The following is a 12924-nucleotide window of genomic DNA, read 5'->3' as shown; positions in this document are numbered from 1 at the left end:
ATTCTTTTTTTAACCCTCTCCCTGCTCCCGTTTGCTGTGCCGCGCCCCGTGTAGTGCCTCCCCGCTGTGCTGCACCCCGCATAGTGCCTGCCCCCCTCCCCTCCCTCCCCCCCGCCCCCCGCGCCCCGCGTAGTGCCTCCCCCCTCTCTGCTGTGCCGCGCCCTGAATAGTGCCTGCCCCCTCCCTGCTCCCGTTTGCTGTGCCGCGCCCCGTGTAGTACCCCCCCGCCTGCTGCGCCCGCGTAGTGCTGCCCCCTCCCCGCTGTACTGCGCCCGCATAGTGCCTGCCCCAGTGTGCTGTGCCACATAGTGCCCCCCTGCTGTGCTGTACCCCATGTAGTGCCTGCCCCTCTCTCCTCCCGCCCCCGTCTGCTGTGCTGCGCCACGCATAGAGCCCCCCCGCTGTGCTGCACCCCGCATAGTGCCTACCCCTCTCTCCTCCCTGCCCCCCGCCTGCTGTGCCCTGCATAGTGCCTTCCCCCTCTCCTGCCTGCTGTGCTGCACCCTGCGTAGTGTCTGCCCCCTCCCCGCTGTGCTGCTCCTGCCAGTGCAAGGATATTTTGTGCCCTAGGCAAAACTTCCACCCTGCGCCCCCCCTCCTCCCTTCCCCCCAGAGCATCGCTTATTCTGAACTTTCAAAAATGAATACTGCATAATGTGGCATTGTTCATTACAATTAATACACGCTCGGCTTGAACATTTATTAATTTCATTATTTAGTCTACATATTTAATGAAAATAAATGGCCTTGGGTCTGCTGCAGGTGGCTAAAGTCCCTCCTGCCCCCCGGAACTGGAAAGTGCTGTTTTGGGGATCAGAGCACAGAGCTGGGAGTCAGGATCAGGCTTCTATTCTCCACCCTGGCACCAACTCACTGGATGACTTCAGGCAAGTTACTTCCCCGTTCTGGGCTTCAGCTCCCCCCAGCACTAAGGTGTGAAATGGTTCCTTGCTCCTGGGCTGGAAAGTGCAATGCAGGCGGGTGGGGGTGTCTGAAGGCCTGTCTTTCCCACAGGTGTGAGGCAAGGACAGAGTTCCAGCCTCCATCATGACCGTCCGGGTTGCTTTACTCTGCCCCACGCCAATTGCTGCTGAAGCCCCTTACTCAGAGAGCTCAGTCCCAGGGCAGAGGCATCAGTGTCACTCTGGGCCTGATTTTCAGAGATGCTGAGCACCTGCAGTTCCCCCGATGTCTGTGGGAACTCCAGGGTACTCAGTACTTCTGAAACTCAGGGCAATTTATTTCGAATGCTGGGCCAGGACTGAGCCTGCAAAGGCAGGTCCATATACACCCCTCAATCCACAGCAGATCTCCCATCAATAACAATACAAGCAATCAGGAGAATGATGAGGGGCAGTTGGCTCAATGCTGGGAGTGGGGAGGATATGGCCCTAATGTGGTCACTAAACTTCTACCTAGTAAAGTTACTGGTGCATCTGCTGTCATTCAGTGGGAGAACAAAAATCTCTTGGGTGCTGCAGCCTGCCCAGGGTTCAGCTGCACTCAACCTGAGTTGCTCACACACTTGCAGTGGTTGTGCACCACGCAACTGGTCACCCATGTTACATGAAAATCTGGCTCTGGCGGTGTCGTAATTAGACTTAACAGTTACTGCTGCATTTCCTAGAGCTGTTGTCCCAGGCTGGCTGCAGACTCAGGCAGACAGAACTGTGTCGGCTAGACACCCATCACCTTTGGAAGATTTTCCTTGTAGCCATAAGGGCTCGAGACAGCCGTGTTTCTTCACTGAAAACTTGCAGTGTGCTGCTCCTGAATCCCAGATTAATACCTTGTGTGGGCAGGTGCAGAGCTCAGGGCTTGAAGGCCTCTGGTCTAATGATCTGAGCCAGCGCAGAACTAGGAGCCTCGATCTCCTGTGTTCAAAGCAGGACTCCGACAATGACTTCCCAGGTGACCTTGGGCAAGTCATGTCTCTGTTCTCTGCCTCAGTTTCCCCCCCAAATGGGGCTCTATTTACCTAACCTGGTTACACCGCCCCTCTCCTCTCCCTGCCCCCGCCTGCTGCACCCCACATAGTGCCTGCCCCTTCCCTACTGTACTGCGCCCCGCGGAGTGCCATCCCCTCCCTCCCCTGCCTACTGCAGCCCACGTAGTGCCTGCCCCCTGCTATGCCACGCCCCACGTAATGCCTGCTCCCTCCCTGCCCCAGTCTGCTGTGCTGTGGCACCCAGTGTCTAGTTCCCTGCCTTGTACCTGCTGTACCCATACTGCCTGGCACGCTGCCCTGCCCCCACGCCCAGTGACCTCTGTTTTGTCATACCAACTGTGCCTGGTGTCGTGTCCTGTCCTGAAACCCCCCATCCTTCCCTGTGCTCTCTTTGCCCTGTGCTCGCTACACTGCTCTGCACCCATAGTGCCTTACACCCTAAAGCTTGGCAGCCTGCCCTGCGAGCTACATGGTCAGTTCTTACAGTGCCCTGCCCTGACCACTGCCTGCCCTGCCCTCCTGCACACAAGGCAGAAGCAGGTACCCCCAATACATGCGATTAAGTCTTTCCCCAAGCTGCTGGGGCTACTGCTTTTCCAGCTTCTCTCCTTGGGGTGGGCTCTAGGGAGTCCTCCCAAGACTGATTACGCAAGAGAGGAGATCAAGCTGCTGCTGAACATACACAACTCCTGTAGGCAGAAGATGGGTCCTCCACCTGCCAGTGTGCTCAAGCTGGTAGGTAGCTGCTCTCTGGGAAGCTCTTGTCCCACTAATAGCTCCATCCTTTACAGGAGAAGGAGCTAATGCATTCACTAGCAGAAAGTCTGTAGTGGTGGTTCTTCAATATTTACTGGTTTGTACCAGTGGGCTTATTTTAACCATCCTGAGTATCTATAACCAAACTGTACCTTAAGAAGTTAACAAGTTTAGAGAGTATGACATTATCCTTTTTTTGGGTCAAATAAAAATGACATTTTAGCATATTAAATTTAGCTGATGTGTTTTATATGTCCTGAACTCAATACTTCTCTAATTGTTTGAACAAGAGATACTAAGCTTCTCTTTTGATTGGAAGAGCAAGGTTCAGAAAAAAAAGGACAGAAAGAAAAGTTATCTCTATACACTGCTTCCTCATTGCCTTTAATGAGGCCAGAGAGTGTCTAAATGAGTTAACAGGGTTTTCTTTGTTTATTGCCATTTCAGTAATTTCAAAGCAGCATGTATTATTAAATGCATCAATTTAACATCAAATGGGTAATGGACAGAGAGTGGTTACTTATTATTTATGGTGCATGTTATACATTATTCTGGGTCATTGCCAGCCGGAGGATGATTAATAGTGGGGATTTAATAATATTTCAATATGGTGTTTTCTACTAGACAGTTTATTTAACAACAGATTTACAATGCCTATCACCATTATTCTTGTCCTATAGAATATTGTGTTGACCCAGGTTGCTGTAATTGAAGTTATACAGAGTAATGGGTTATTTTTATATTTTGAAAATATAAACCTACTATATCTTCTCATAGTAGGTTTAATCAGTATTTTAGAATGTTTAAACAAGTGCTTTAGAGATAGCTAAAGCGCACGTTAGTTTGAATCAAATTGAAGGAAAATCATATTTACTATAAAGGCTTAGAGTGCCTAGTCCATGTTTAATGTTAAATAAGTTGTGGTGTTGTATGTTTAGGCTGCTTAAGTTCTGTTGACAATTTCAGTTTTCTATAACAGAATTTTGAGGTGCCTATTCCTTGATGAGCTGAAATTCCCATCTCAAAACTCTCTGTTCCCTTGCTCTAAATCTTCAATAGCTTCTTAGTTAGGGAATGAACTTATTCTTTTCTCCTCTTTTTTTCCTATACTTGGCATTTATGTTTGCAAAATGTATTACAGAAAAGTATTGACATCACTGAACAGCTTTGGGTCTTTTTATTTAGCTTCCCCTACTGAAGGATTTCACAAATAAATCACTGTCTATTTCCTGTGTAAAGTGGAAACAAGTTCTCTGTGCCGTTAGTAATGCTGGGTGCATAGGGGGAAAAAGTAACATTTTAAATCTCAACCTTCAAAAATATTTATAACATTTAAGAGCCATATTCTGCCCTCAGTTATGCCATTGTATTGACTTCAGTAGTGTTATTCCAGAATTACACCAGTGTAAATGAGAGAAAAATTTGTCCCTAAATCTAATGGCAAAAGGCCAAATCCTGCAAACATTACAAGGTGTTGTGAGTAACCTCAATGGACTAAAGTTAAAGTGACCAGATGTTCCGATTTTATAGGGACAGTCCCGATAGTCAGGGCTTTGTCTTATATACTCGCCTATTACCCTCTACCCCGTCTCAGTTTTTCACACTTGCTATCTGGTCACCCTAAGTAAAGTATTAGAGCCTTAAGATCCCATCCACATACTTATACATGTGAGTAACCTTAGTCATGTGTGGGGCTATGAATTGGCACGGCGGAATGCATGCATCTAATTTACAGGATCAGAGCTTCAGATTGTAAGATGCTCAAACAGGGAACTTTCAGTTGTATTTATGTATAAGGTACTATATAAATAATATTTAATAATAGGCAATATAAAAAGTAAGCATAATCCAAAAAACAAACAAATTAAACAAATTTTACATTGAAAACTGAAAAAAATGTATTTTGGAGCAGTATCCTGGGTACCCTGGGTATCCTGGGAATAAACTTCCTTGTACAGACTTTATATATAAACACTGTATGGAGGAAAACAAAAGAACTATCATATGAAAAAATTCAAAGGAAAGAATAAATTAAGGCCATATTTATCATATCACACTATGATACTTTTCAGTAGTTCACTGATTAGTATTGTAAAGAAAACTCCAAGAAAAAGAAACTACTAAGGAGCCTGCCCATAATGCTGGAGTATAGATCTATAGCTGCATAGATAACGATGATTTACAAAAAGTAAAATCTTGTATAAAGCATTTTTCTACTTCTTTGATCTTATTGTATGATAAGAACAAAATTACACAACTTCTTAGAATCAGTTCTGAAATAAAACCCTGGTCAAAATTCCACATCAGAGGAAATTTTATTATGGATAAGGATATGATTTAGTCACAGAGGTCATGGAAGTCATGGAGTCCCTGAGTTTACCGGACCTCCATGACTTCTTCAGCTTCAGCTGTCAGCGGTTGTGGCCAGGGAAGAGCTGGGGCTGTGCGCCCCCTACCCCTCCGTGACTGTGGCCAGAGCTGGGAATTTTTTCATTTTTGTGTCTCAAAATATTTCACAGTTTTACATGAATTTTTGTTTATTGCCCGCAACCTGTCCATGACTTTTACTAAAAATAATTGTGACCAAATCTTAACCTTAATTATGGATTGTATTAGTGGTGTTACTGCAGATTTTGTAGTAGTTCTTTCAGGCACTAGGAAAATGAGCATGAACATCCTGTGTTTTGGCAATTCTCTCACATACTGTATGTAACTAAACCAACTTGCTCCTAGCTCTTACACCAGGGGTCGGCAACCTTTGGCACGTGGCTCGCCAGGGTAAGCACCCTGGCGGGCCGGGCCGGTTTGTTTACCTGCCGTGTCCGCAGATTTGGCTGATTGTGGCTCCCACTGGCCGCAGTTCGCCATTCCGGGTCTATGCGGGCGGCGGGAAGTGGCAGCCAGCATATCCCTCGGCCCGCGCTGCTTCCCGCCGCCCCCATTGGCCCGGAGCGGCGAACTGCAGCCAGTGGGAGCCGCGATCGGCCGAACCTGTGGACGCGGCAGGTAAACAAACTGGCCCGGCCTGCCAGAGTGCTTACCCTGGCAAGCAGCGTGCCAAAGGTTGCCGACCCCGTCTTACACACTAGTGGAGGCTAGGGTTGCCATCCCTCCAGGGTTGGCCAGGACTCTCCCAGAATCGGCATTGGTCTCCTGGTGACTACTGAAAGCAATCCGGGAGATTTTAATAGGCTATTTTAAGAAAATTACATTATGTCATGTTGGGGAAAACAACCTCCCGCAATAACTTCAGTCAGAGTTGGCAACCCTAGTGGAGGTTGGTTTTGTGTTGGTCTGTTTTGGATAAAGTGTTATATAATCTCTGCACTGTTGCTCGTAGGGGGACAGGATTATTCAGGATCTTTTTTGCTAAATGTGGTGCAGCCAATACACATGTCCCGCAGCTTGAAGAAATGCTGCACACAGGAAGAAATGCTTATGTGAGTCAGACATTTATGAACACTTTCTACGTGAGAGTGAATCTGTTAGATGAGGTACCAGTAATGTACACTTACAACATGTTGTATTTGAATTATTACATCAAAACCAATAATGAATATTCTTTTACAATTTATCAACAGGAATGGCCTGGTGAGTTAGCCAGCATGGCTCAGGAGTGGCCTGATAAATTCACTTTTGAACATGGTCAGTCTGAAAGACACTTTAACACATTTGAGGAAATGGGGCAAAATCTGAATAGATTCATCAGCACAGATCCAATTTGTCTTGACTCCATAAGAATGATTCTGTTTTTTTTTAATTTGGCTACCCAGAGTAATGAAGCCCAGCCTGCAGTAACAGATATATAGATATCTGTTTAGTTATGTGAGAAATAACTAATATTTTAAAACTATGTTTATAAAATGCTGATGCTCCTGGAATGAATCATGGCACTGATTTCTTTCCATAGATAGATTAACGTAAAATAAATACATCACATACGTTTTTTTCCGTGTTTTAAATCTAGCCAATCAGGCAAACTGCTCTCTCTGTACATAAACTTCCATTGACTTCAGGTGGGAGAGGGGTCAAGAGTCTTGTATGGATGGGTCTATTTGTTAAATGTTATAAAGAAATTCCTGAAATAATATGAAACCTGCTTGGATGTATTCAGTGTCCATTCTGCTGCGGTATCAGTCTTTCCATATCCAATATCTTTTCCAAGGTTTGCAACCACTCTGCTTTGAAAGGAAGAATTAAGCATTTCCAATTTGTAATATTTGAAGAAGACAACCATTTCTTATTCACTTGTTTCAAAGTTTTGTGCAACTTTTTGAGGGACAAAGGTGACTTGAAATCCAAAAAATCATTCAGGACTCGGCCTTTGTCTCAGAGGGATCAAATACGTGGGCACACCCATGTGATGGTATATCCAGGCCCTGACTCTGCAAATACTTGCACATGAATTGTGAGCAGGCCCAGTGAAATCCAAGTTAAACATGTACATAAGTGTTTGCAGGGTCAGTGCCAAGGAATATTGATTAACTGACTTGCATGAGTAGTTCCATTGACTTCAGTGGGGCCATTCACATGCTCAAAATTACTCACATGCATAAGTGTTTGCCAGATTGGCATCCCAGTTCTCTCCTAGTATTTATCTCCTATATCTAGGTTATTTTAGCCAGTATCTTGAGACTTAAAGCAAACCCTCAAGAAATGAATTAATCAGCATGACTCTGAAGTGTTTTAATGCAAACATAAAATTGATATTCTCTCTTAAAAAATTTGGACAATTATTCATGCTAAAATGATTCTTTAAAAATATTATGCCATGTAAAATACCATGGAAGAATGTTTTGTAAAGCAATTAGAAAATGTGAAACAATGCTAACATTTAATTTTAATGATTTTTGTGTGCATGTGTATGAGCATGTTCTCTTTATATTTGTATAGGGTTATTTGACTCCCAAGTCTCTGGGGCTTTTGTTTGTTTTTGGACCCTTCATCCCCAGACCCCTTTCTGTTTGGTTCCTCCTCCCTCCTGCACAGTCTAAAGAGTCTGGAGCAGCAAAAGGGGCAGGGAACAAAGAACAGAAAAGGATGAGAAAAGAAAGGTTAATTTAAAAAAAGATCTGAATTATGTGGCAGTGCTAATTAACACTCTGGGGACTGCTGTAGCCTGTTGAAGGCCACTTATATTTAACATAAGAGTGTAGTTACCAGTTTTTAAACATCCTTAAAGTTCATACATCATCTGCCAAGTAGCAGGTTGGAGCAGCTGTCTCCCTATAAATATTTCCATTTTTGTTTTACAGGGACTTCAGCAAGTGTGTAGAGTTTTGCCACCCCCAGCACTTGCAACATCATGTCACTTAAAAAGAAATTGTACAGTTTATAAAATTATATTGCTCTAGGTTACAGCAAGTGGTGCTCATAGGTAGGGCCCTATCAAATTTACGGCCATGGAAAATGTGTCACAGACCGTGAAATCTGGTCTTTTGTGTTCTTTTACCCTATACTATACAGATTTCATGGGAGAGACTAGCGTTTCTCAAATTGAGGGTCCTGACCCAAAAGGGAGTTGCAGGGGGGTCAGAAGGTACCATACCATATCATTACATACCACGCCAACCTTCTGTGCTTCAGAGCTGGGCGCCAGAGAGTGGCAGCTGCTGACTGTGGGCCCAGCTTTGCAGGCAGCAGTGCAGAAGTAAGGGTGGCAATACCATACTATACCATCCTTACTTCTGCACTGCTGCTGGCAGTGGCTTTGCCTTCAGAGCTGGGCTCCGGGCCAGCAGCCGCCACTCTCCAGCTGCCCAGCTCTGAAGACAGCGCCGCCACCAGCAGAAGTAAAGGTAGCAGTACTGCAACTCTCCCATAATAACCTTGCGATCCCCCCCATAACTCCTTTTTGGGTCAGGACCCTTACAATAATGACACTCAGATTTAAAAAGCTGAAATAATGAAATTCACGATTTTTAAAACCCTATGATCGTGAAATTGACCAAGATGGACCATGAATTTGCTAGGGCCCTACTCATAAGGCAGTGTACCCAGGCATTTAACTTAATGAACATTTGCTAATGTTCATTAAGTTAAATGTGTTCTGCGAAGCAGTGTTATTTAAAAAGGATATAGGCAAGCAAGACCTGCTTGACTTTTCAACATGCTGCTAGAAAGGTGGTCTTGTATAGTCAGACAGTAGTCAGGCGAGCTGGTTCTAGTCCCAGGTTTGGTACTCACATGCTGTTTGATCCTGGGTATGTTAACTCTCTGTAGTCCATTTCCTTATCTGTAAAATGGCGATAATACTACTTACCTACTTCACAGGGATGCTGTGAGAGTTAGTTAATATTTTGTGAAGCATTCTGAGCTCTGGGATAAAAGCTCTTTTTTAGTGTAAAGTATTATTCTTATTGATAAACTCAGTACTTGTGTAACAAAGGCCACATTTACTGGGGGTCTCTTCAGTGGCATCAGCAAAATCCACCAGTTTATTTGGGCTCTGCATGGGTTCAGGGGTCTACCCACCTGGATCTGTTTGCAGGATTGGAGCCTCTGTTTGCAAATGTAACTCTTTGGAGGCTTAATTGAAAAGGTCCCTTGAAAATTAGCCCTAAAGATTTTTATTCTGTGTAGTTTTCCATACATCACTAGCAGATGTTCATTAAGCATTGGGCTTGACTTATATATCACAATGTATATACCACATATTTTACACTTAAATATTTTGCAGGCTGGAATTTTTTCATTTTTGTGTCTCAAAATATTTCAAAGTTTTACATGAAAGGGCTAGTGAAATATATTTGATATTGACAGGGGAGAGAAAAATATAATGGATGTAGCATGTGATGGCATAGTTAGAAGCTGCTTTAAAAATGTCTCAAGTCTTTTGAAAGCCAGCACACTGAAAGATGGCTGTGGACAAAGTGGAAGAAAGACAAATGCCCAATTTCTTATGACAGTTTCCTAGATTGGTTGCAATCTTATTTAAATGGAACAAATTAATGCTTGGTTGAGGACAGGTAATTCTTGGAAGTTAACTTAGGGATGGTGAGCTGACTAACCTTTCTGTGAGGGCATCATACTGACTACTTGATCCATCTGTTCATGCATACCAAGGTATAACTAGCCCCCATATTGAGAGTTTTGACCCTCTTGCAGCCTATATAGGACACTGTACAAGCAGGATAGTAAGGACCGGTAAATTCTACAGTGATACTTTTAACTGCACACAATGGTGAATAAAGGCCTATAGAGTAATATTAAGAAATATTGTTTCTGGCCAAGATGGCTACCTCAGAATATACAACATTCACATAAACATTTCTAGAATGATGATGAAGCATTAAAGTTATGTACAGATAGAATATCCAATACATTTACAGAAATACACTCTTTTATTGTTTAAGCTGGATACTTGGATCTATTTATCTTTGAAGACTTGGTGGGATGAAGCAAGCTGGTATAATTTTGAAAGCAGTGACTGCTCAGGTCCTCTCTGTAGACATTACACAGAGGTAGTGTGATAATGTCCTTCTCTAACATTTGATAAAGTACATATTATTCTCCTGGTCCTTATCTGTGGATTTTTACATTTTAAAAAAATTGTATCTTTCTTGTATGGGCAAGGATGAAGTATATCGGATGTGGATATATGAATGGTGTGCAATGCCCTGGATTGTTCACCTCTGTTGTTTGTAACTATAGTCCTCTGTAAGTAGTATACAGTATGTTGTAATAATTAGAAACTTGCATTTTACACTGCTAGATGTATTAATTACTATATAATGATTATTATCCTGCCACCTGCATATAATTAGTTTTTACTTGTTTAGTAGTGAAAGCTTTGCTTAAAATTACAGCAACTTGGTCAAGCGTACCACAGGCATGAACCTATTTAATTTTTATTCATGAACTCATGGAACCAGAGTTTAAAAGAAAATGTTATAACGTATAATGTATAGATAAAATGCTTGCCATCGGGAACAGATGGGGCATACGTTATTGGTTTTATAGCAGTTTTCAAAATTCATGTGGGTTGAATAAGTAAAATAATCATGAATAAAATGTGGGCCTGGGCCATTAAATATTCATGACAGTTTGCAAGACTGCAGATAAATTATTTTTTGCCTCAGCAATGTCTAGCTTCTGTAGGTGAGAAAAGGAGACGTGAACTGTTTTCATATATAACTTATAATATAGACACTACGTCAAATTCACCTTTAGTGTAATGGCATTGATTTCAGTGGCATTACGCCAGGGATGATTCTGTCCTAATGATTATATATAATCACTTATGAAAACTGTGGGGAAGCCAGTGGAACTACACTAATTTATACCACCTGAGGATCTGGCCCTGTCATAGGTCAGCTGCACCCAGAGTGCTCTCCTGCAGCAGGCCTGCCTCAGTTTCCCCATGGAGTGTTCCCAAGTATAAATATAACCCTTGTGGGGTTCATTTATAAGTCCCATGCAGATAAATCATAAGAATCCCACAACCATAACTTAAAATTCCCTTGCATAGTCCCAAAAGTACATGCAACATGCAGCCCTGGTGTCTTCACCACACCCCAGGTCTCCAGCGCAGCCCTCTTCTGTCCTTCATCAGCACAGACACCCCAGCCCTGCCAACTCCGCTCTTCACAGTAGGATCCCCCACAGCCTCTCTGCTTGGAGCATTCTTCACTCTCCCTATTCATCTCGCTGTTTCTCAGGGTCCAAGTCCATCCACAGTTCCTTCAGCCCTCTCCAGCCCTGGCTCTCTGGCTTGGGGACAGCAGCCAGAAAACCCCTCTTGCTGCTCTCATGCCCTCAGCATTCTCCCAGGTCCCAAATATACAGTCTCATAGCCAATTCCTCCCTCTTCCCAAGGATGGCCTGCAGAGAGCTTTCTGCTCTCAGCAGCTTTCTCCAAAGATGTTGACAATGATGACTGTTACTGCTGCTACGGCTGCACTTGCTATGGCACAGGGGAGCGGGACCTGCATCATTTACAGGGGCCAGCCCTTCTCATGACAGGCCTTGTAGCTTTATAAAGTGTAAGGGCCAAATTTTCAGAAGCCTCAACCTGGATTCTGATTTTGCTCCAATGATTAATTGCTGGCACAATCAGTTGTCTACATTCTATCTATCATTTTTATTTAGCATGCTGATTTGTGTCTGCAAAAGATATAGTGATCACCATTAAAAAAGCATTATTTACAGTGGCATGGTATTTGACTTTACTACAGCATTTACTACAATTACAAAAAGAAATAATGTAGTACATATAACGTATCTATTTAAAAATATATTTATAGTGTATCTCTTTACTGAGTGAAATTAAATCATTTTCATCCACCATTGATTTCTGTCAAAATTGTGGGTACAAAATTAATACATTTTGAGAATTTGGATCCAGGGGTTTCATAAAAGATGCTTCCGAAAGAACAGCAGTGAGGTGAGGTCTCATGTTGTGTAGCTTTTGCCAAAAAAAAAAAAAAAATGTGGCCAGAGCTTTTGAAAATGCTCATCCACAGGGATTTGCTCCAAAAGATCTTCAGATCCTAGATTATAATATCTGATACATTTGCTCAGAAGATTTTTCAGTACTGAAGCCCATCTTGTCCTTCCAAACTTTATCCATAGCTTACCCCAGTTGCATGGTGACTTCATGCTCCTTGCTTGGTGAAGATGCCTGTAAGTGCATCATCACTTGAACTCCCAAACATGGATCAGATCAAACTTGATTTTTCAGCGCTCTGCTTCTAGGAGTAGCAAAAAATGTGACACAGTTCCTGCAGACAGATCTGCACATTGGGGCCATCTTTGTCGTACAGATGGCTGCCTAAAGAAGAAAAATCTTAGGGTCAGTCTAATGTTTAGTGGCTGTTTATTGTAGGAGTGATTGTAGGTTGTCGGGGTGGATATTTTCTTGTTTGCCTAAGAGAGCAAACGTTGCTGCACTCTTATTGCTCACAGAGATTTGGGTAAGAACATTTGATGCAAATATTGACTGAAGTCTCTTCCCCTATTAACCCCAGTTTGTAAGACTTCTCTTTCATATTCCCTGGCATGCTATTTTGTGAAGTGTCATACTGTGACAGGCATGTACACTTACACATTGTCCTATTTATATAATTTGATGTGATATACATGTCATGAAAAGATTTGCTGGAATGTAATATGTCAGCTCTGAACTTCAGAAGGGAAAAAAATAATTTTTTGTAGCCCATAGTTTGCAGTTGAGAAAACAAGGTCTTTTTGCATTGACTGCTTTGGTGTCAACGTACAAA

Source organism: Trachemys scripta, chromosome 13 (assembly GCF_013100865.1).
Source record: "Trachemys scripta elegans isolate TJP31775 chromosome 13, CAS_Tse_1.0, whole genome shotgun sequence".
Classification (NCBI taxonomy): domain Eukaryota; kingdom Metazoa; phylum Chordata; order Testudines; family Emydidae; genus Trachemys; species Trachemys scripta.
Note: the sequence above shows the minus strand (reverse complement) of the source record.